The 20007-nt window shown below is 39.3% G+C and overlaps 1 protein-coding gene across 3 annotated transcripts in view; it reads left to right on the top strand.

Moving 5' to 3' along the window:
- The first annotated feature begins 615 nt into the window (after positions 1 to 615).
- SCAF11 (SR-related CTD associated factor 11) overlaps positions 616 to 20007 on the top strand; it is an 80043-nt gene continuing 60651 nt past the window's right edge. Inside the window, exon 1 of one of the 3 annotated variants that reach the window (XM_063620204.1) lies at positions 616 to 718. The gene's annotated coding sequence lies outside the window, so the exon portion shown is untranslated. Of the gene's footprint in view, positions 719 to 927; positions 1282 to 20007 lie in introns of those variants that run through there. The other 2 variants (XM_055246770.2, XM_063620203.1) reach the window with 2 other exon arrangements.

Raw genomic sequence — 20007 nt, 5'->3', positions numbered from 1 at the left:
AGCACACCCTGCGCAAAATCCTTCCTGTCCAGTCTCCTCAAAGCCTCTTTCATTGTCCTCCGCAACGCAGCCTGTAAAACTGCCAAAGGAGCGCAGAGGCCAAAGTCCACGCGCTGCGCATGCGCACCATCCGCAGCGTGGGCGAAGGGCGGGGCTGGAAGGACGTTTCCCAGAAGGCCCCTCCATCGCAGCTGCCCTTCCTCCCGCTCACAGGCCGCGTGACGTGACTCCACCCACCACGCTACTCAGTCTCAAACAGCAGTTTGCCAGCGCCGCCCTGCGGCTCAGCTGGGTACTGCGAACATGCATCAGGGCCAGAGCGAACGAGTAGGCAGAGTGCGGCGAGTCTGGCTGCCGCCGTCGTCACCTTAGCGCGCCGACAGTAAGCCGAGCGAGCGAGGGAAGGGAGGAGGAGGGAGACGCGCGGGGAGGGGAGGGGAGGGGAAGGGAAGGGAAGGGAAGAGAGGGAGGAGGCTAGACAAGGCGGGGGAAGGGGGAGTAGCGGTGGCGCAAGCCGCGCGGAGCAGCGCAACCTAGGTCGCTCCCTGCTTCGCCGCCGCCTCTGGACCGAGCCAGCGGAGTCAGTGTCCCAGAGACCCTGTAACACCACAAAGCGGACGAAGGAGTCCATGTTGGGGAACTTGGCGGCGGAGTGACTGGGACCTGGGAACCTGCTGTGGGGCCGCGGCGGGACCGAGCGCCTCGACCTCGGCCTGAGGTAAACACTGGTCGATCCGCGGGGTGGATGGGCTTGGGCAGCTATCTGGGCGAGACGAGGGTTAGCGGCCGGCGCAGAACGCTGGAGCGGGCCTAGGGCGACGCGCGGGCTGACAAAGTTTCGGAATCTCGCGCGGCCCGTGCGACGTCGTGCGCTGGGAGGAAAGTTGGAGCTGCCTCTCGAGGTGGGGGAGGCTGCGGCCGGGAGGGCCCCTTTCCCTCTCGCTGCCCCGCGAAGGAGGCTCGGCCTGGCCCGGCCCTGGGCCGCCGCCGCCTCTCTGTCGCACTCCGTCCCATTTCCTCCTTGTGGCCTACGCGCCTCCCGCCGCCTTAGCCGGCGAAGCCTGTCCCCGCCCGGGTGCAGGGTCCTACGGGGGGAGAAGGGGCTCCACGCCAAAACCGCCGCAGACACCCTCCTCCCTGCAGTGGAAACGTGTCCTGCTGAGCTTCCGGGCGTTCCCGACCGCGGTGTCGGCTTTTCTTGGGAGACTTTGGTCGCGAGCGTCCAAGCCCGCTAGTGAAACCAAACTTTACTACGCCGTGACCTCTCGAGTGCGCGAATGGGTAAGAGCCGGCGCTTCTAAGCATCAGCCTTTTTCACTCCATGATCTGAACTTCAAACTACTCACCCACCCCCAGTGTTTTAAATTCGCTACCTGGGCTGACAACTACGGGGCCAGGAGATATAAATTTAGCCTAATCAGTCGCCCCCCTCCTCAGACCTAGGAATTTTGAACCATTAAAAAGATTTCTTACAGATGGCTGGCGGTCTTGCCACCAGCACGTATTTTGAAGTATTTCAAAAGTAGATGCCTGATTTAGAGTACTTGATGTAGACATTCACGGATTCAAATGTTGAATTTTGAAATACCTCCAATATATTTCCGTATTATATTACATACAGTGTCTACCAGCTGACTGTTGTTCATTCATTTTGAATTACATTTTGGCTAACATGCTACCACTGACCTAAGATACTTAAGCAAAACTGCTGAAAAAATGTTTTTAATGCTTTGTGTAGTAGATGCTGATGTTACATTTTCTCCGATTTGGGAATTTTCCCCGAATTTTGGGAAAAGCATATTAATAAATGCATTATTTTTTCGTTTTAAAAGAAAAATTAATTTCTACATATCACTACCTACCTCAGCAGCAGAATATCAGGGCAGTACATTTTAAAATAACGGTTGGTTTTTGTATTTTATTATTAATTGTATTAAAATTTTGACATGTAATCAAGTCTGTTTCTAAACAATTGCTTTCTCTTTCCTGTTTCTTTGGCAGTTGGCTTGATCATGTCACTATTTTGGTTAAAAGATGCAAGAAAAAGTTTATGAGCCTTTTGTTTTTGTTGTTTTAACTGAGCAAGAGAAATGAAATCTTGAAACTGTCTTTGGATTTCTTTTGTTTTATATTATCCTATCGGATAATCTGAATTTATATTTTTTATGCAATGTGAGTTTTTTAAAAATAGTAGTTCTTAGGATAGCTGCATTTTAGCTATAATGTTTTTTGGTGCTTGCAGATATTTTAACAGTCATTCAGTTTTTCACATTCAGATAGTGAACTTTTTGCCTGAGAGTTTGAGTACATTTTAAGATTTCACTGGGGTAAAATTTGAATGTTTGCTTACTGTAAGTATACTCATGCTTTAAAGACATTCTTCAGTATAAAGGGGAAGAAAACTGTAGAAGAAAATTTAAAGTTTCTAAATATGTTCTCAGAAAACATGTCATGGAGAAAATTTTACGGAGAATTTTTTAATTTTTTCTGTTAATACCTTCATGTGGTAATAGGGCTAGTGTGTTAAGATCGAAACTTTTCAGGAGTTACTTAGCTCTCTATCGTCCTTTGGCACCAGCTAGAGCTTAGACGGTTTTCTTGAAAACCTGTGCTTTTATTCAGCAGAGATAGGATGAATCAGTGCAGTTACATGATACTGTTGATTCATCATCAGTAACATCTTTTAGTAATCAGAAAATACAGCATTATACTACCCATCAACTTAATACTGAACTTTTTAAAGTATATCGGAGATAGTTGTAGCACCTTAATTAAAGAGTAGCAGGCATAAAAGTAATAAAAAGAAAGTCAGCTGTAGAATAATTTTCATTGTAACTTCCCTTTAGCAAGCCCTGCTATCACCTGCTTTTGTCTTAAGATGTAAATTGTACCTTGACTTACCTCGCCCAGTGAAATAAACTTAAAATCCAGATTTTTAATTATAGTCTGTTCCCCAAAATAGGTTAATAACCTTGCACCTCGTCTTGCTTCTGAGCAGTAACTGTTAGTAGTATTGAGTAGAGCCCAGAGTTAAAATATCCAGTATCATTCTCTTGCTATTCCCAAAACTCATCTTTGCATTGTATTTTTTTAAGTTGTGTCTATGAACTTAATGTATGAATTCCTAGTACATAGACACATAAAAATTCAATACAAAACGTAAAAACACAACCACTATTTTGCTTTCAAAAATATCTTCCTAAAAAGTCACTGTGACCTTTGCTGATCTACAGTCTTTAACACTCCATAGCCAGAGTGATCCTGATAAAATGTCAGGTCATGTAACTTCTTTTCTCAAATGGCCTCCCTTCTCAGTCATAGTAAATTCCATACTTCTATGGTCTACAAGGCTCTGTGATTTAAGTCTCTTCTTCCTCTCTGACTTCATCTCCTCACCCTTTCTCCAGTCTCCTTTCCCCTATGCTGTTGTGGTCTTCTCTAACTACTGTGTATAAAACAACAGCCCTCCCCCCGATATTTCATATCTGTTTTTGTGCCAGATTTTCCTCCATAGCATTTATCATTTTGCAACATACTGTGTAATCTAACTTAGGTTTATTGTTTATTTTCTTCACTCTAATTTATCTTCTGTGAGATCAGCATTTGTCAGTATTTGTCACTGTTTTGTCCCTAAACACCTGAACAGTGCCTTTAATGTTAAGTTAATGAATTAACATATTTTCAGCTGTAAATGTTACAAATAGTGATTGTGGTTTGAAACTTTAGACTAAGCAAGTCTCAGTCTGTGGCATAAACTGCCAAGTTACTTATATCCATGCACGTGGGCCATTTTCATTTCAGGGGTCCTTGTTTTTTGTTGTTGTTTGTTTTGTTTTTGCTTTCAGATAGCATCTCGCTCTGTCTCCCAGGCTGGAGCTCAGTGGTGTGATCACAGCTCTCACTATGGTGCCCAGGCTGGTCTCAAATTCCTGGGCTAAGTAATCATCCCGCCTTGGCCTCCCAAAGTGCTGGGATTACAGGAATGAACCACCACACCCAGCCTAAGGGGTCTGTGTTTTTAGAGGAGTATAACAGTATGTGACCTTGAAACTATCGTTTGTCTTAATATAGAAGGAGCTAAGAATGCCTCAGCTAAGAGTAGAGCAGTGTATTAGCCTGTTTTCACGCTGCTGATATACCTGAGACTGGGAAGAAAAAGAGGTTTAATTGGACTTACAGTTCCACATGGCTAGGGAGGCCTCAGAATCGTGGTGGGAGGAGAAGGGTACTTCGTACATAGTGGTGGCAAGAGAAAATGAGGAAGATGCAAAAATGGAAACATCTGTTAAAACCATCAGATCTTGTGAGACTTGTTCATTACCATGAGAACAGTATGGGGGAAACTGCCCCCATGATTCAAATTATCTCCCAACAGGTTGCTCCCACAACACATGGGAATTATGGGAATACAATTCAAGATGAGATTTGGGTGGGGACACAGCCAAACCATTTCAAGCAGTCTAAGTATCTTATTGTTAAAAATGTTGTCATTTAGAAGCCATATTAATTTCTTATAGTTCCAGAAGGCAAAACTAGGATTGTGGTGATATGTATTGAAAGGGAAGAGAGAGGCAGCAAGAGATCTGGAAGAATTAGTTAGCAGGCTTTTTTAGTAGTCTGGAAGAGACGAGGATAGCTTGAATTAGGATGATAATTGTGGAGATGGGCTTAGTGGATGGGATTTGAGACCAGCAGGCCTCAGTTAATAGATTGAAAGTGAGGGAGAAGAATTTGAAAGACGACTTCTGGATTACATTCCTGGGTTGTGCCAGATAAGGACCAGAGCTCTTTTGGTTTTAACATATCAGGCTTAAAGTACCTTTGGAGCTTTCAGGTAGAAGTTCCTGTAAGCAATTAGATATATGGTTCTAAAATTCAGAGGAGGAGTATGGGCTGTAAATGGAAAACTGGAGTCGCCTATACAGGTAATTGGAACTATAGGTATGGATGAAATTGCCTAGGTGAGGGAATATAACTTGGGGGAAAAAAAGCCTAGGATGGAACCACAATGACCTCTAACGTTTAAAAAACTTTGCTGGAAGAATGTGAGCTCCCAGAGAATACTGTGAAGATCAGAGAAGTAGAGGGTGAGTGGGTTGTTACAGAAACCAAAGAAAGAGAATGTTACAAGGAGAGAGAAGTCAAGAAGAGAGAGTTGGGTCAAGTGTTGATAAGAGCTTAGTAAGGTAAGAACTAAGAAAAATTTTGTTGACTGTAACAATGTGAAGCTCATTGGCCTTTTGAACAAGCAGGACAGTAAGGTTCTTATTTTCAGATTGATGCTTCTCTAATTGCTTAACTAGATCTAAAAGTATTGAGATCAAAGTCTAAGAAATTATCACCCGTATTACAGAAGACAGCTAATGTTTATCAGATATTTACTATGTGTCAGCCTCTCTGTTGTAGACGTTTTACATACATTTTCATTTGATCTTTTCAGTAGCCTTGCAATGTTGACTGTATTAGTCCATTTTACAGAAATGAGTCTGGGGCTCTGGAGAAGTTAAATGACTTAAGTGTCAGAGAAGTTGCTAAGTATCTATACCTGGGTGCATCTGACTTTCGGCCTTCAGTTGTTTCACTCATCTAGAGGCCTCTCAACCTCTAGATCAGATTAAGGTACTAGAGCTCAAACAGAATGGTAAAATCTTCAGTATGGGGTATCTAAGAAGTATGGGGTAAGGGGTGCATCCCAAGACAGGATGTCAGAGCCTAAGTAGAGAAAAAAGTTATGCAAAGAAGGTAGGGAACAGCAAAGGCAATGGGAAACTGGCCACATGCAGGGGATTGATCAAATTTAGTAAGTAATGATAATGAGTTAGAGTTCTCCTGGTGAGAAGGGAGTTATAAATTTGATAATGGAGAAAATGAGAACAAATCTTGTGGACTGAAATTGGAGAAATTGGTACCAATTCATGGTTTTCTACACATAGACATTGAAATAATTAGAGCATCCAAATCTTGTTTTCTAAATACCTTTCTCCACTAAAAGCAACCATTCACTGGAGGAATGGTTGATTCCAGTGCTGGGGCAGGGAAAGTACAAGGTGAGCTCCATTTTCTTATGTCCAAAAGTAAGGAAGTGGCTGGGTGTGGTGGCTCACACCTGTAATCCCAGCACTTTGGGAGGCCAAGGCAGGCAGATCACTTGAGGTCAGGAGTTCAAGGCCAGCCTGGCCAACATGGCAAAATCCTGCCTCTACTAAAAATACAAAATTTAGCCAGGTGTAGTGGCCCATGCCTGTAATCTCAGCTACATGGGAGGGTGAGGCACAAGAATCGCTTGAACCCGGGAGGCAGAGTTTGTAGTGGGCCAAGATCACCACACTGCATTTCAGCCTGGGCGACAAAGTGAGCCTCCACCTCAAAAAAAAAAAAAAAAAAAAAAAAAAGGGAAGTGCGAAGAGCAAGTCAAAAGAAAACAGAAACTATCTTGAAGGGCTTTCACTAGCCAAAGCTGAGACAATCTCGGAATAAATAAATAGCAAGTTTAATAAGGCATGGGCTATTTTTACAGTCTCAAAATACTTTTCCACAAAAATGCATGTTAATTACCAATGGGACAAAAGTAACTTTACAGTGAAGATGCTTGGATGATATTACCTCAATCCAGTTATCAAAGTGCACATCATCAGTAATGAGACAAACAGAAATTGTATGCCATTTGACAGGATACAATGAGAAAAACACATCATAATTACTGTCAAATAGTGTACAATCTGAATCTAACCATAAGGAAATATCTGGCATCCTACGGAAAGAAAACTACATCTAAAAAAAAAAGTATCAGGCAAACCCAAATTGGAAGACATTCTGCAACAGAACTAATCTATAAGCTTTAAGGAGTACAAACAAGGTCATGAAAGTCAAGACTGGGGGACTGTTCCAAGTTGAAGGAGTCTAAAAAGAAGTAATCCCTTTTTCTTTTCATTAAGGTGAAAAGAACCTTAATCTGGGTTCCCTCACTGTTCCTAACATGGGCATTTTGCTCACTAACTTGGGCTCCAATGCCTCCAGCCAGAATAGCAGCATACAGACATGTTCTTTTAAAGTTTATACTTACTCGTTTTTGTAAAAGATTATTGTACCAACACTTTTAGTGAAAATTAAAGTGTTCTCAATCTTTAAATTTAAACCATCTTGAGTAAATTTAAACCCTCTTGAGACTCTCACATCTCTATTAGGGGTAAGACTAAACTTCCTTTTTTATCCTTTCTTTTACGCTAGACTTCTCAGATGTACTTTTAGGGTTGTCTTTTTATTGTAATTTTGACAGTAAGGTAAAAATAAGTTCAGTCTTTTGTGTGTGTGTGTGTGTGTGTGTGTGTGTGTGTGTGTGTTTAGGTTTAGGAGTCAGTCAGACCTGGTTTTGAACTCTGGTTGTCCTAGATAACTGATTGTCACTTTTATAGGTGATCTAATCAGCATCTCAATTTCCTCACCTAATTTTTCAATAACATTTATCTAACTCCGGTGGTAATAGCAGCTAACTCTGTCTGTGTTGATACTCTTAAGTTAGCTCTGTTTAGTGGGTGATTTTTAAGCCTTTTTAATGCAGTGTTCTGTTGTTCAGTATTGACGGTGTTTTAATTATTTAAATGTATCGTGTTCTGGTATTTTGAGGATTAAATGTGGAAAGGCATGCCAGAATGTGTAGTTCGTTACCTAGTATATTGTAGGCACTCACTCTATGTGTCTATTAGGTCTGTGCCCTAGGGGAGCTTAGTCCTAATCAGGCCTTTATTGATATCTAGTCTTCTTTCCATTTTCTCCTAACTAGTTTCTCGTACTTTCCATCTCCGCACCGCCGCCACCTTTCTGCTACTACATTAAGCTCAAAATCCCCAATTTAAACATCTTATAAACCACTTTCAAAGCAGATAAATGGAAGAGAGGTAGACTTGAAGTCCACCTAAGGAAACGCAATGTAAGTCCTAATTTGGACTTAAGAACATTAACTTTTTGCACTTTATTAATCATTATTTTTCTTTACTTGCCTCAGTCGTTAGTTACTCCCCCACTGGTACATTTAAAAAATGTCTTAGGAACTCTTTGCCTATTTCTCACATTTGGCACTTGGCATATGCTATCTTGTTCACCTTCTGTATCGTATGTCTCCAAATCTACTCTTTGTACCAGGAAGGGATACAGTATCTTAATCTGTCTTTATATTCCAATACCAGGCTCAGTACCCTGACCACGGTAGTTATTTAGCAGCTTAAAGTAAACCAAAACAGAAATACAAACATGAAAGAGAGCGGCCAAAACAACACTGTTTTAAAAATTCTCTGGGATCAGTGAAACAGTCTACAAATGATAGGTTTTGTTTGTTTTGTTTTGAGACACAGTCTCATTATGTCACCCAGGCTGGAGTGCAGTGGCACAATCTCGGTTCACTGTAACCTTTGCTTCCCAAGTTCAAGCAATTCTCCTGCCTCAGCCTCCTGAGTAGCTAGGATTACAGGCGTGTACCATTACACCCAGCTAATTTTTGTATTTTTAGTAGAGACAGGGTTTCGCCATGTTGGTCAGGCCGATCAAGAACTCCTGACCTCAAGTGATCTGCCTGCCTCGGCCTCCTGAATTGCTGGGATTACAGTCATGAGTCACCGTACCCGGCTCCGATAGGTGATTTTTTTAATGTAAATATGTTTATAGCACTATTTTGTATGCCTAGATGGCTTGTCAAGAAGAATGTTTCTGTAAACTGTTATAATGGGGAATAAATATTAATGACTCAAAAAATTTATAAGCTGTCATTCACCTGAAAACTTCATCATAGAAAACCCTTCAGATAGGACAGTTTTAATGTAATAGGTCATATTTCTTTAGGAACTGTTGTGCGTTACTTAATGCATCAACATGAGTAATGTGAGGGAGATGCATGAAGCGAAATAGCTTCATTGTTTCAAAACTGCCACAGAACTAGATATAATTAAAACTGAATGGAGGGTAAACAAATCCACTTAGACTCTTTAAAAAGGAGTAAAATATAGTTCATATTAATATAGCCATTCCAACCATCTTTTATTATTGTTTGCATTATTTGGCATATCTTGTTCTATATGTTTAGCATATCTTTATTTTTAAAGGGAGTTTCTTGTAGACAGGCATATAATTCAGTCTTTCTTTAAAATCCAGTTTGATAATCTCTTTTAATTGGTGTGCATGATTATTTACATTATTTACATTTAATATAATTATTAATGTTTGTTCCTCTATTTTCTTCCGTTTTTGGGAGGTATGGGGAGAGACAAGGTCTCACTCTGTCCCCTGGCTGGAATGCTATGGGATGGCCATAGTTCCCTGCAACCTTAACCTCCTGGGCTCAAGTAATCCTGCGTCAGCCTCCAGAGTACCTAGTACTACAGGCATGCCACCACACTCAGCTAATTTTTTAAATTTTTGGTAGAGATAGGTGTCTCACTGTGTTACCCAGGCTGGTCTTGAACTCATCCTCAAGCAATCCTCCTGCCTCAGCTTCCCAAAGTGTTTGTCCTTTTTTAGATTATATGAATATATTTTGATATTTTATTTTCAATGTATCCCTTGGTTTTTTAACTCTTATGTCTTTGTATTATTTTTTAGTGATTGCTTTAGGGCTTCGTGGTCCAGTTGAGTAGCCAGTAACTAAATATATGACTCTTGAGCACTTGAAATGTGGTTAATTTGAATTAAGATGTACTATAAGTATAAAATACACACTGGATTTTACAAAAAAGAATGTAAAATAGCTCATTAAACAATTATTAAATCGATTATATCTTTAATAATTTTTAAATTTATTACATGTTGAAATGATAATATTTTGGACATATTGGGATCTACCATTCGATCCAGCAGTCCCGTTACTGAGTACCCAAAGGAAAAGAAGTCATTGTATGAAAAAGATACATGCACACTCGTTTATAGTAGCACAATTCACAATTGCAAGGATATGGAACCAACCTTAAGTGCCCATCAACCAACAAGTGGATAAAGAGAATGTAGTATATATACACCGTGGAATACTACTCAGGCATGATGTCTTTTGCAGCAACTTAGATGGAGCTGGAGGCCATTATTCTAGGTGAAGTATCTGAGGAATGGAAAACCAGATATTGTATGTTCTCACTTATAAGTGAGAGCTAAGCTATGAAGATGCAAAGGCATAAGAATGATATAATGGGCTTTGGGCTAGATGCTGTGGCTCATGCCTGTAATACCAGCACTTTGGGAGGCCGAGGTGGGCAGATCACTTGAGGCCAGGGGTTTGAGACCAGCCTGGCCAACATGGTGAAACCCTATCTCTACTAAAAATACAAAAATTAGCCAGGTGTGGTGGTGCGTGCGTGTAATCCCAGCTACTCCAGAGGCTGAGGCGTGAGAATTGCTTGAGCCTGGGAGGTGGAGGTTGCAGTGAGCCGAGATCGCATCACTGCACTCCAGCCTGGACGACAGGGCAAAACTGTGTCTCAAAAATAAGTAAGTGGAAAGATACAATGGGCTTTGGGGACTCAAGGTGAAGGTTGGCAGAGAGTGAGGGATAAAACACTACATACTGGGTACAGGGTAACGCTGCTCAGGTGACAACTGCACAAGAATCCTAGAAATCGGCCGGGCACGGTGGCTCACGCTTGTAATCCCAGCACTTTGGGAGGCCGAGGCGGGCGGATCACGAGGTCAGGAGATCGAGACCACGGTGAAACCCCGTCTCTACTAAAAATACAAAAAATTAGCCGGGCGTGGTGGCGGGCGCCTGTAGTCCCAGCTACTCGGAGAGGCTGAGGCAGGAGAATGGCGTGAACCCGGGAGGCGGAGCTTGCAGTGAGCCGAGATTGCGCCACTGCACTCCAGCCTGGGTGACAGAGCGAGACTCCGTCTCAAAAAAAAAAAAAAAAAAAAAAAAAAAAGAATCCTAGAAATCACCACTAAAGAACTCATCCATGTAACCGGGAACCACTTGTACCTCAAAAACTATTGACATAAAAATAAATGTAAAAAAAGATTTTTTTTCTTCATGTTTGCTTTGTTGCAGTTGATTATAATTGATTGATTGATTGATTTTTGAGACAGAGTTTCGCTCTTTTTGCCCTGGCTGGAGTGCAGTGGCACGATCTCAGCCCACTGCAACCTCCGCCCCCACGGGTTCAAGTGATTTCCTGCCTCAGCCTCCTGAATGGCTGGGATTATAGGTGCCTGCCAACATGCCCAGTTATTTTTTGTATTTTTAGTAGAGATGGGGTTTCACCATGTTGGCCAGGCTGGTCTTGAACTCCTGACCTCAGGCAACCCACCCTCCTCGGCCCCCCAAAGTGCTAGTATTACAGGCTTGAGCCACTGTGCCCGGTCTTTGATTATGATTTATAAGCATGTTTTTCTGTTGCCTTTATCTTATTTGGTGTTCTCTGAGCTTGGTGAATTTCTAAATTTGTGCCCTTCTTCAAGTTTGGGAGGCTTATGAACATTATTTCTTCAAGTATTTTTTTCTGTACCAATTTCTTCCTCTTTCTGGTACTCAAGTGACAAATAAAACTTTTGATGTTGTCCACAGGACCCTGAGACTCTTTATTTTTTTCTTCTTTCATTTCTCTGTTCTTCAGATTAGATCATTTCTGTTGATTTGGCTTCGTGTTCACTGACTCATTCCTTTGCATTTCTATTCTGTTATTATACCCTCTTTTTAGACATCATATTTCTTACCTCTAAAATTTTAATTTTTTATACTATTTCACTGCTGAGAATTCTGTCTTTTCATTTTTTTGAAAGTTTATTTTTTTTCTCCATGGAAAATAGTTATGATAGCTAAAGTCCTCAATAATTCCAATAGTTGAGTTATGTTGGGGTTGGCAGTTACTGATTTTCTGTTCCCTTGAGAATTGGTCACATTTTCTGGTGCTTTGTATGTCAAGTAAGTTGGAACTATATCCTGGACAATATTGTGTTATATAGATTCTAGGTCCTGTAAATAGTCTTCTAGAGATGTTTTGTTTTAGCAAACAGCCCATTAAATTCAGACCATACATTTTGGTGAGGTTTTTGTTGTTGTTGCTTTGTTTTTGAGACAGGTCTCACTCTGTTGCGTAGGCTGGAGTACAGCAGCACGACCATAGCTCAAGCAATTCTACTGCCTCAGCCTCCCGAGTAGCTGGGACTGCCTGTGTGCCACTACCACATCTGGCTAATTTTTTTTTTTTTTTTTTTTTTTTTTTGGTAGCAATGAGGTCTCACTGTGTTGCCCAGCTGGTCTTAAACTCCTGAGCTCAAACTTTCTTGCCACTTTACCTCCCAAAGTGCTAGGATTACAGGCATGGGCCACCATGCCTGGCCTCAGACTGCAAACTTTGTCTTACCTTTTGGGGGGTGATAGTTCACCTTTAGTTTTCAAAGTCTTTGCTGTATTGCCCTGGGTCTGTCCTGTGCTAACTGAATGCTTACATAGTTCAGCTAGGACTTGTGTAGATTCATGCAGAGAATTAAGGAATCCCCTTGATCAGACTCTCTCCAGGATTTTTTCTCCACCCTACAGTGTCCCCTTTTCCTGGGTCCTTTGGCTAGAAACGCCCAGAAAAATGGGGCTTCTCTCAGACTTTTAGCCACCTGTGCCACTGCCACCATGTAGCCACCCTTAGGACAAAGCTATGAGAGAAAAGATGAAAAATAAAACAGGAAGACTCAGTGCAGTTCACTTCTCCAGATTTTTACTCCCCTCCACATTCTACCCACTTTAATTTACTTTTCAGAGTATAGTACTCAGATGAATTCCTTTAGTATTCTGCCCAGATTTTTTGAGATGGTCTATAATGGGGCCTACTTTGTGTTAGCCAAAACATATTCTAAAATATGTCTGAAAGTAAAATTTGAATCAAATATTTCTAAAACTTAGGAAATTTGAAAACCAGTGGACTAGGGAGAATACTCCAAATTTTCAGACTGAATAGCCCCGTGAACAGCCTAGAGTTAATCTGTAACTAGAATAACTGGGGGAAATGAGTTAAAAAACAAAAACGTATTTATTCAAGGATGACAGATTATATTTATTCCTCAGAAAATGGGAGAATGGTGTTTCGGTTTTTGGATCTTTTTGGGAGACAGGAATCTCAGAGCTCTAAGGGGCTATTTGTTTAGAGATTATTTTGAACAACTTTAAGGGACTTGGATTAATATCAGGGTTATTTCTTTGGCATGGATTTGTAAGACTGTTCTCTGCATTATCCCATCATTTAGAATAGTTTGTTTTAGGGATGAGTTCATTCATCGTTTTTGACTCTTCATCCCTGTTTCCTTTCTCATTAACATGTCTTACTGATATACTTTTATGGTGTCGAACAAATCATATCCTTTGTTAGTCATGGCGAACATAGCAGAAGACTGACCAGTTAGAAATTTCACTTGGAAAGGTAGTTGGCAGTTTGTAGGATTTATAATAAGATTACATTTAGGAGATAATCTGAATATCACTCAGTCTCTAACAGTATTATTTTGGTCTGAGTTGTCTCTTCCAAAAACTAACTATATATACTCTTTGACAATGTTTCTTTATTTTGTTAATTTATAAATCACCTGCCCTGTTTCCCTAAAACAAACGATTCTAAATGATGTGATATATTAGGTTATGTCCTAAGACATTGACAACTAGCATCTTACTAATATCAGTTTAGTTTTTCCTATTAGTGTATTTTGGGAGGAGGAACACTAATGGTATTTTGGAACCTGGTGGAGCAGGACAGTCTTAATCCAGTTATTCTACTCTCAGGTTCTTTGCACTAAAAGGGCATGAGAGTCACTCACTAAATAGAGCTAATTTAAGAGAATGAAACATAGAGTTAGCTGCTATTTATTACCATTGGACTCAGATAAATGTTACTTAATCAGTTACTTAAATTCTGTAAGGATATGGTGTTCAGGTGAGTTGTTGGGTAACTTATGACCCTTGTAGAGATCTTTTTGTGTATTAGGCTGTTTAGTGTCAATGGTTAAGAGCATAGGGGAGCCTGATTACCTGAATTTCAGTCCCAGCTCCACCACTTGCTAGGTGTTTCCACAATAAAATGGGGGTAATGACAGTATCACTATAAAATGAAGTTAATCTCTCAGGATCATGGTGGTTTGTTAATATATGTAGAGAGAGGGGCTAAATGTGTTTAGAGTCATACCTGACAAATAACATGTGCTGTGGTTGCTAAACATATCCATAAATAATTGGGCACTCCTTTGAAGGCATGCTGTTGGATCCTAGTAATATAGTGATAAAGAAGGCAGGTTAAAAGCTTAACATTTTTGCAGCCATTTGAATCATTAAGAATGTTACCACTTCTTGTTTGAATACTTGTAATTTCTAGTGACTTGGATTAATATTTGTGTTATTTGTTGGTAAATTGCTAATGGGTTCCAGTCCTACTACTTAATGCTGGCTTTTTGATCTTGGGCATGTTACTTATTTTCATTGTATGTAAAATTGAGATACCTCTTTCACCAGGTTCTATAAAAGTTAAATGAGATAATTCATGACCTGTTAGAAAGTAGTAGCTAAAAATAATATGAAACACTTACACAAAAATCTAGGTTATGGGCATTTGTAATATGATTACATTTAGGAAAGAATCCCAATATCTATTCATGCCTTATGCTAATGTGGCAGAATTTTTTTTTTTAATTTTAGGTTTGCATAGTATGTAATACAGTCAGTATCTGGGTTAGAGTTGTATTTCATAGGAGTAGGATTGTGAAATGCTTCTTTAAATTATGTGTAAAATATTCATATGAGGGCACATTGATACATATACATTTATGTAACATAATTGTACTTATCTCTGAGATACCTAGAAGGATGAGTTGTGTTTAAGAAATTCAGATAATAGGCATAGCTAGAGAAAAGAGTAGATGTCCTGTTTACACTGTGCGAGATAATTGCTTTTTTCTGTTTTGGTTTTATAATAACTACTTGTACCAATTTGTAAGGGATTAGTATGAAGAAAGTGATCAGTTCTCAAGAAACCAACAAAAGAGTAACTTTCACCATTTGTGCAAACTAAACTAATTTCTGGAATGGAAACTCTGTAAAGTTTTAAAAATCTTGTTTAAACAGAAGGGGTAAAATTTCAGAAGCAGTGTTTTGAACATCATCCCTTTTTTCCTATTAAATCCATTCTCATTTTTCTGTGACAAGCATTTTTATATGGTCATTTATTTTCATTAATTCTCCCACTTTAACTCTTAGGATTTTTCTGTGGTTTCAATGTTTATGCCCTCTCCGAAATTCATGTTGAAACTTAATCCTGAATGCAACAGTATTAAGTGGTGGGGCTTTTAGGAGGTGATTAGGCTGTGAGGGCTCTGCCCTCATGGATGGAATTAGTGCCTTCTGTAAGGGCTGGAGAGAACTAACAGGGCCCTTTTATAAGGCACTAATTCCATCCATGAGGGCATAGCCCTCACAGCCTAATCACCTCCTAAAAGCCCCACCACCTAATACTTGAAGATGCAGTAACAGGTGCCATCTTGGAAGCAGGGACTGGATCCTCACCAGGCAATGAACCTGCTGATGCCTTGATCTTAGACTTCTTAGCCTCTACAACTGTGAGAAATTTCTAGTTTTTATAAATTACCTGTCTCAAGTGTTTTTGTTGTTTTTTTTTTTTTTTTTTGTACAGCAGCACAAATGAACTAAGAGAGCTTTGTTTGTTATTTGCAAGTATTTTCTATGCCCTACACAATTTTCCCATCTCCCTTTTTTGGGAGGTAAGTAGATGGACAGGCATCGTCATTTCTGCTCAGAAGTCTTTCCAAGGTACACCAAGTGTTAAAGTAAAAATATAGTTGACAGTTTTCCTGTTTTTCTTAAAAGGATAAAAATTCACCAGTTCTTCGTCTACTTCCATACTTCCATCCAGGATGCCTTTCTTCTCTTTGTTATTCTGCCTCCCAGATGTGGAAATACAGTGCTGTTGATCCAAGTGCTCCTGTAGTCTTCTTGGGAGGTTTGGTTGTAAAGTGAATCTGTAACATCTCACTGCTCTTTTGCTTTTTGGCACTAATAGGCATAAAGTTTAGTTTTCTACATGTAAACTCTACTTTTCCAAACGTGTAACTCTTCCCTTTTAAGTACCTGTAACAGGCATTCAGAAATTGCCTGGCGGAAATGAATATAAGAGAGCTTTAGGTTTGCCCTTAGCATATAAATTAGTTATGTCATTGTACTTCAGTAAATGGGGATGAGAATGTTGAGGATAAATGAAGATTGTGTAACCAACTCTTTGTATTCTGTCCTCCATACCTTAAGCAGGGGTGGGGTTATTAGACAACAATTGCATAAATATATTGAAGTTATCAAAGGACATATGCTACTGTTTACAGTTGTTTCTTATTTGGAGAAATAATGGAAGCCTGTCATATTTGATGATTTTTCAGACTCTCATGGTAAACTATCCAGGCACATAAAAGGCACTCATTTTTATTTTCTTAAATAAAGTACTGCGTTGTAAATATATTCTTCCCATAGAGTGGACGACTGTCACATAAGAGTGTAACCTAACTGGGAGTCATAATAGATGTCTTCCTTTGGTGATCACCCATGCTATCATTAGGGTTTTGGAACTGATCTGTTTCTGCAATTCTGCCTTAGAATTTAGTGCAGTTGTTAAATTGAGCCTGTTGTTTTTAATCTCTGTATCTCTACAGGTTATAGATATCTGTTGTCTCTCAGACCTGTCAGTGCTGTAGAAATGGAGAAAGCAGAGATAAAACATTCAAACACCCCCTCCCAAGCTCATCTTGGGGCAGTATAATTTGGGTGCCTTCTGTGTTGGCAGTAGTTATAAGAATTGGAACAACTGAAACTATGAAGTTGACAGTGAAAAAGTGCCTTTCTTGAAAATGTTAACAATTTATATTTTAGTTCATAATATTTTCAAAAAATTGCTCTCATGTTAATCTTTTTAAGAAAATTTAACTTTTATTATATACAGTAAAATTGAGCTTTTTGAGGTGTATAGTTCTGTGAGTTTTAATACATGTATAGATCTGTATTACCACTACAATCAAGATTTACTATGGTTCTATCATCACACCCCCGCCAAAAACTGTGTTGTTCTATCTCTGTAGTCATACGTTCCCCTAACCCAGGTAACTGCTAACAAGTTCTTCATCACTATAGTTTTGCATGTAAATGCAATTCTAGAATATGTTGCCTTTTGAGACTGGCTTCTTTCACAAAATAGAATGCCTTTAAGATGCATCCAATTTGTTGAATGAAATGCTAGTTCATTCCTTTTTATTGCTGAGCAGTATTTCATTATATGATTGAATGTACCATAGTTTTTGTTTTGATGAGCAGAATATAAATTTGTTCTTTTCATGTACTATTTTTTTTTTGTATGAGGATAATGCTGGATTCATAAAATGATTTGGGAAATGCTCATCTTCCATTTTCTGGAAGAGATTGTGTTGATTTGGTGTTATTTCTTCTTTAAATATTTCTTAGAATTCACCAGGGAAATTATGTGGGCCTAGAGGTTTCTTTTTTGGAAGGCTTTTAACTACAAATTCAATTTCTTCAAATAGTCCTAAGGCTATTCAGGCTATCTACATCATCAGTCTGGCAAGAGGTTTAAATTTTATTGATCTTTTCAAAGAATGAGCTTTTGGTTTCATTGATTTTTTTATCTGTTTTTCTGTTTTCAATTTCATTGATTTCTGTTCATTTTCTTCCTTCTGCCAGTTTTGTATATACTTTGCTCCTTTTTTAGTTTAAGGTGCAAGTTTAAATTACTGATTTGAGACCGTTTCTGATAGAAGAAATTTAATACTATAGTGCTTTTGCTACATCTTATGTATTTTAAATATGGATATGTTTGGGTTCAGGTCTATTTTCTGTTTGTTCCCTCTGTTTTTGTTCTTCTGTAACTTCCTTCTTTGGGTTATTTGAACATTTTTTTAGTATTCCCTTTTAACCGGCCAACTTGGACTGATTTGAAGGGAACTGGGTATAGTAGTTACCCCTTTTCCATGTGGGATATATTCCAAGTAGATGCCTGAAACTACAGATAGTACCAAACTCTACGTATATCATGTTTTTTCCTATATGTACATACTCATGATAAACTTTAACTTATAAATTAGGCGCAGGAAAGATTAACAATAACAAATAATAGAACAATTATAACAATATACTGTAATAAAAGTTATGTGAATGTGGGCTCTCTCAAAATCTCTTACTGTACTTTACTCACCCTTCTTCAGATGAAGGTGGAGCAACACAAGACATTGACTAATGTTTTTAGTGGTAGCTCTAAGAATTATACATACTTAAAATTTTAGTCTACTTAGAATTGGTATTTTACCACTTGAAGTGAAATAGAGGTCTTACCACCATGTATGTCGCTTTACCTTTCCCCCTTTATGTTGCAGTTGTCTTGTGTTAAATGTACACATATAGGCATACCTCTTTTTATTGCAGTTCAGTTTATTGTGTTCTGTAGATACTGCATATTTTACAAATTGAAGATTGTGGCAATTCTGCATCAAGCAGGTTTGCTGCCGTTTTTCCAACAACTTGTGTTTACTTCATATTTCTTTCACGTTTTGGTAATTCTCACAGTATTTCAAATATCTTTGTTATTATTATATCTGTTGTGATCTGTGATCAGTGATCTTTAGTGTTACTATTGTAATTATTTTGGGGCACCATGAAGAGTGCCCATATAAGACAGATAACTTATGTTTGCCTGTGTGCTGACTGCTCTACTGACCAGCTGTTCCCTCATCTCTCCCCTTCTCCTTGGACCTCCCTGTTTCTCAACAATATTGAAATTAGACCAAACAGCCTTGTCGCTGATATGAAGAAAACTTGACTGATCTGGGTAGAAGGTCAAACCAGTCGTAACATTCTCTTAACTCAAAGCCTAATCCAGAGCAAGTCTCTAATGCTCTTCAAGCCAATGAAGTCTGAGAGGGATAAGGAAGCTGCAGGAGAAAAGTTTGAAGCTAGCAGAGGTTAGTTCATGAAGTTTAAGGAAAGAAGCCATCTCCATAACCTAAAAGTGCAAGGCGAAGCAGCAAGTGCTGATGCGGAAGCTGCATCAGGTTATCCAGAAGACTAGCTAACATCATTGATGAAAGTGGCTATACTAAACAAAAGATTTTTAATGCAGATGAACCAGCCTTCTATTGAAAGAAGATGCCATCCAGGACTTTCATAGGTAGAGAGGAGAAGTCAATGCCTGGCTTCAAAGCTTCCAAGGACAGGCTGTCTTGTTAGGGGCTAATGCAGCTGGTGACTATAAATTTATAAACCAGTGCTCATTGACTGTTCTGAAAATTCCAGGACTCTTAAGAATTATGCTGAATCCACTCTGTGCTCTATAAATGGAACAACAAAGCTTGGATGACAGCACATCCGTTTACAGCATGGTTTACTGTATATTTTGAGTTCACTGTTGAGACCAAATGGTCAGATAAAAAGATTCCTTTCAACATAGTACTTACTTATTGACAGTGCATGTAGCCATCCAAGAACCCTGATGGAAATACACAGAGATAAATGTTGTCATGCTTGCTAACACAACATCCATTCTTCAACCCAACGATCAAGAAGTAATTTTGACTGTTAAGTCTTATTCTGTTAGAAATACATTTCATAAGGCTACAGCTGCTTTAGACAGTGATTTCTTGGATGGATATGGGCAAAGTAATAGAAAGGATTCACCATTCTAGATGCCATGAAGAACATTCGTAATTCATAGAAGGAGGTTAAAATATGAACAGGATTGTGAAGAAGTTGATTCCAACTCTGATGGATGACTTTTAGGGATTCAAAACTTGTGTGGAGGAAGTAACTATTACAGGTGTGGTATAAACAGCAGGAGAACTATTATAGAATTAGAAGTGGAGCCGGAAGACATGACTGAATTGCTGCAATTTTAGGATAAATCTTGAATGAAGAGTTGTTTCTTAGGGATGAACAAAGAAAGTGGTTTCTTGAGATAGAATGTGCTCTTGCTGAAGATGTTGTGAACATTGTTAAAATAG

Source organism: Symphalangus syndactylus, chromosome 17, assembly GCF_028878055.3.
Source record: "Symphalangus syndactylus isolate Jambi chromosome 17, NHGRI_mSymSyn1-v2.1_pri, whole genome shotgun sequence".
NCBI lineage: Eukaryota > Metazoa > Chordata > Mammalia > Primates > Hylobatidae > Symphalangus > Symphalangus syndactylus.
The sequence above is the reverse complement of the archived record's forward strand: the minus strand, read 5'-3'. Positions and strand labels throughout refer to the sequence as shown.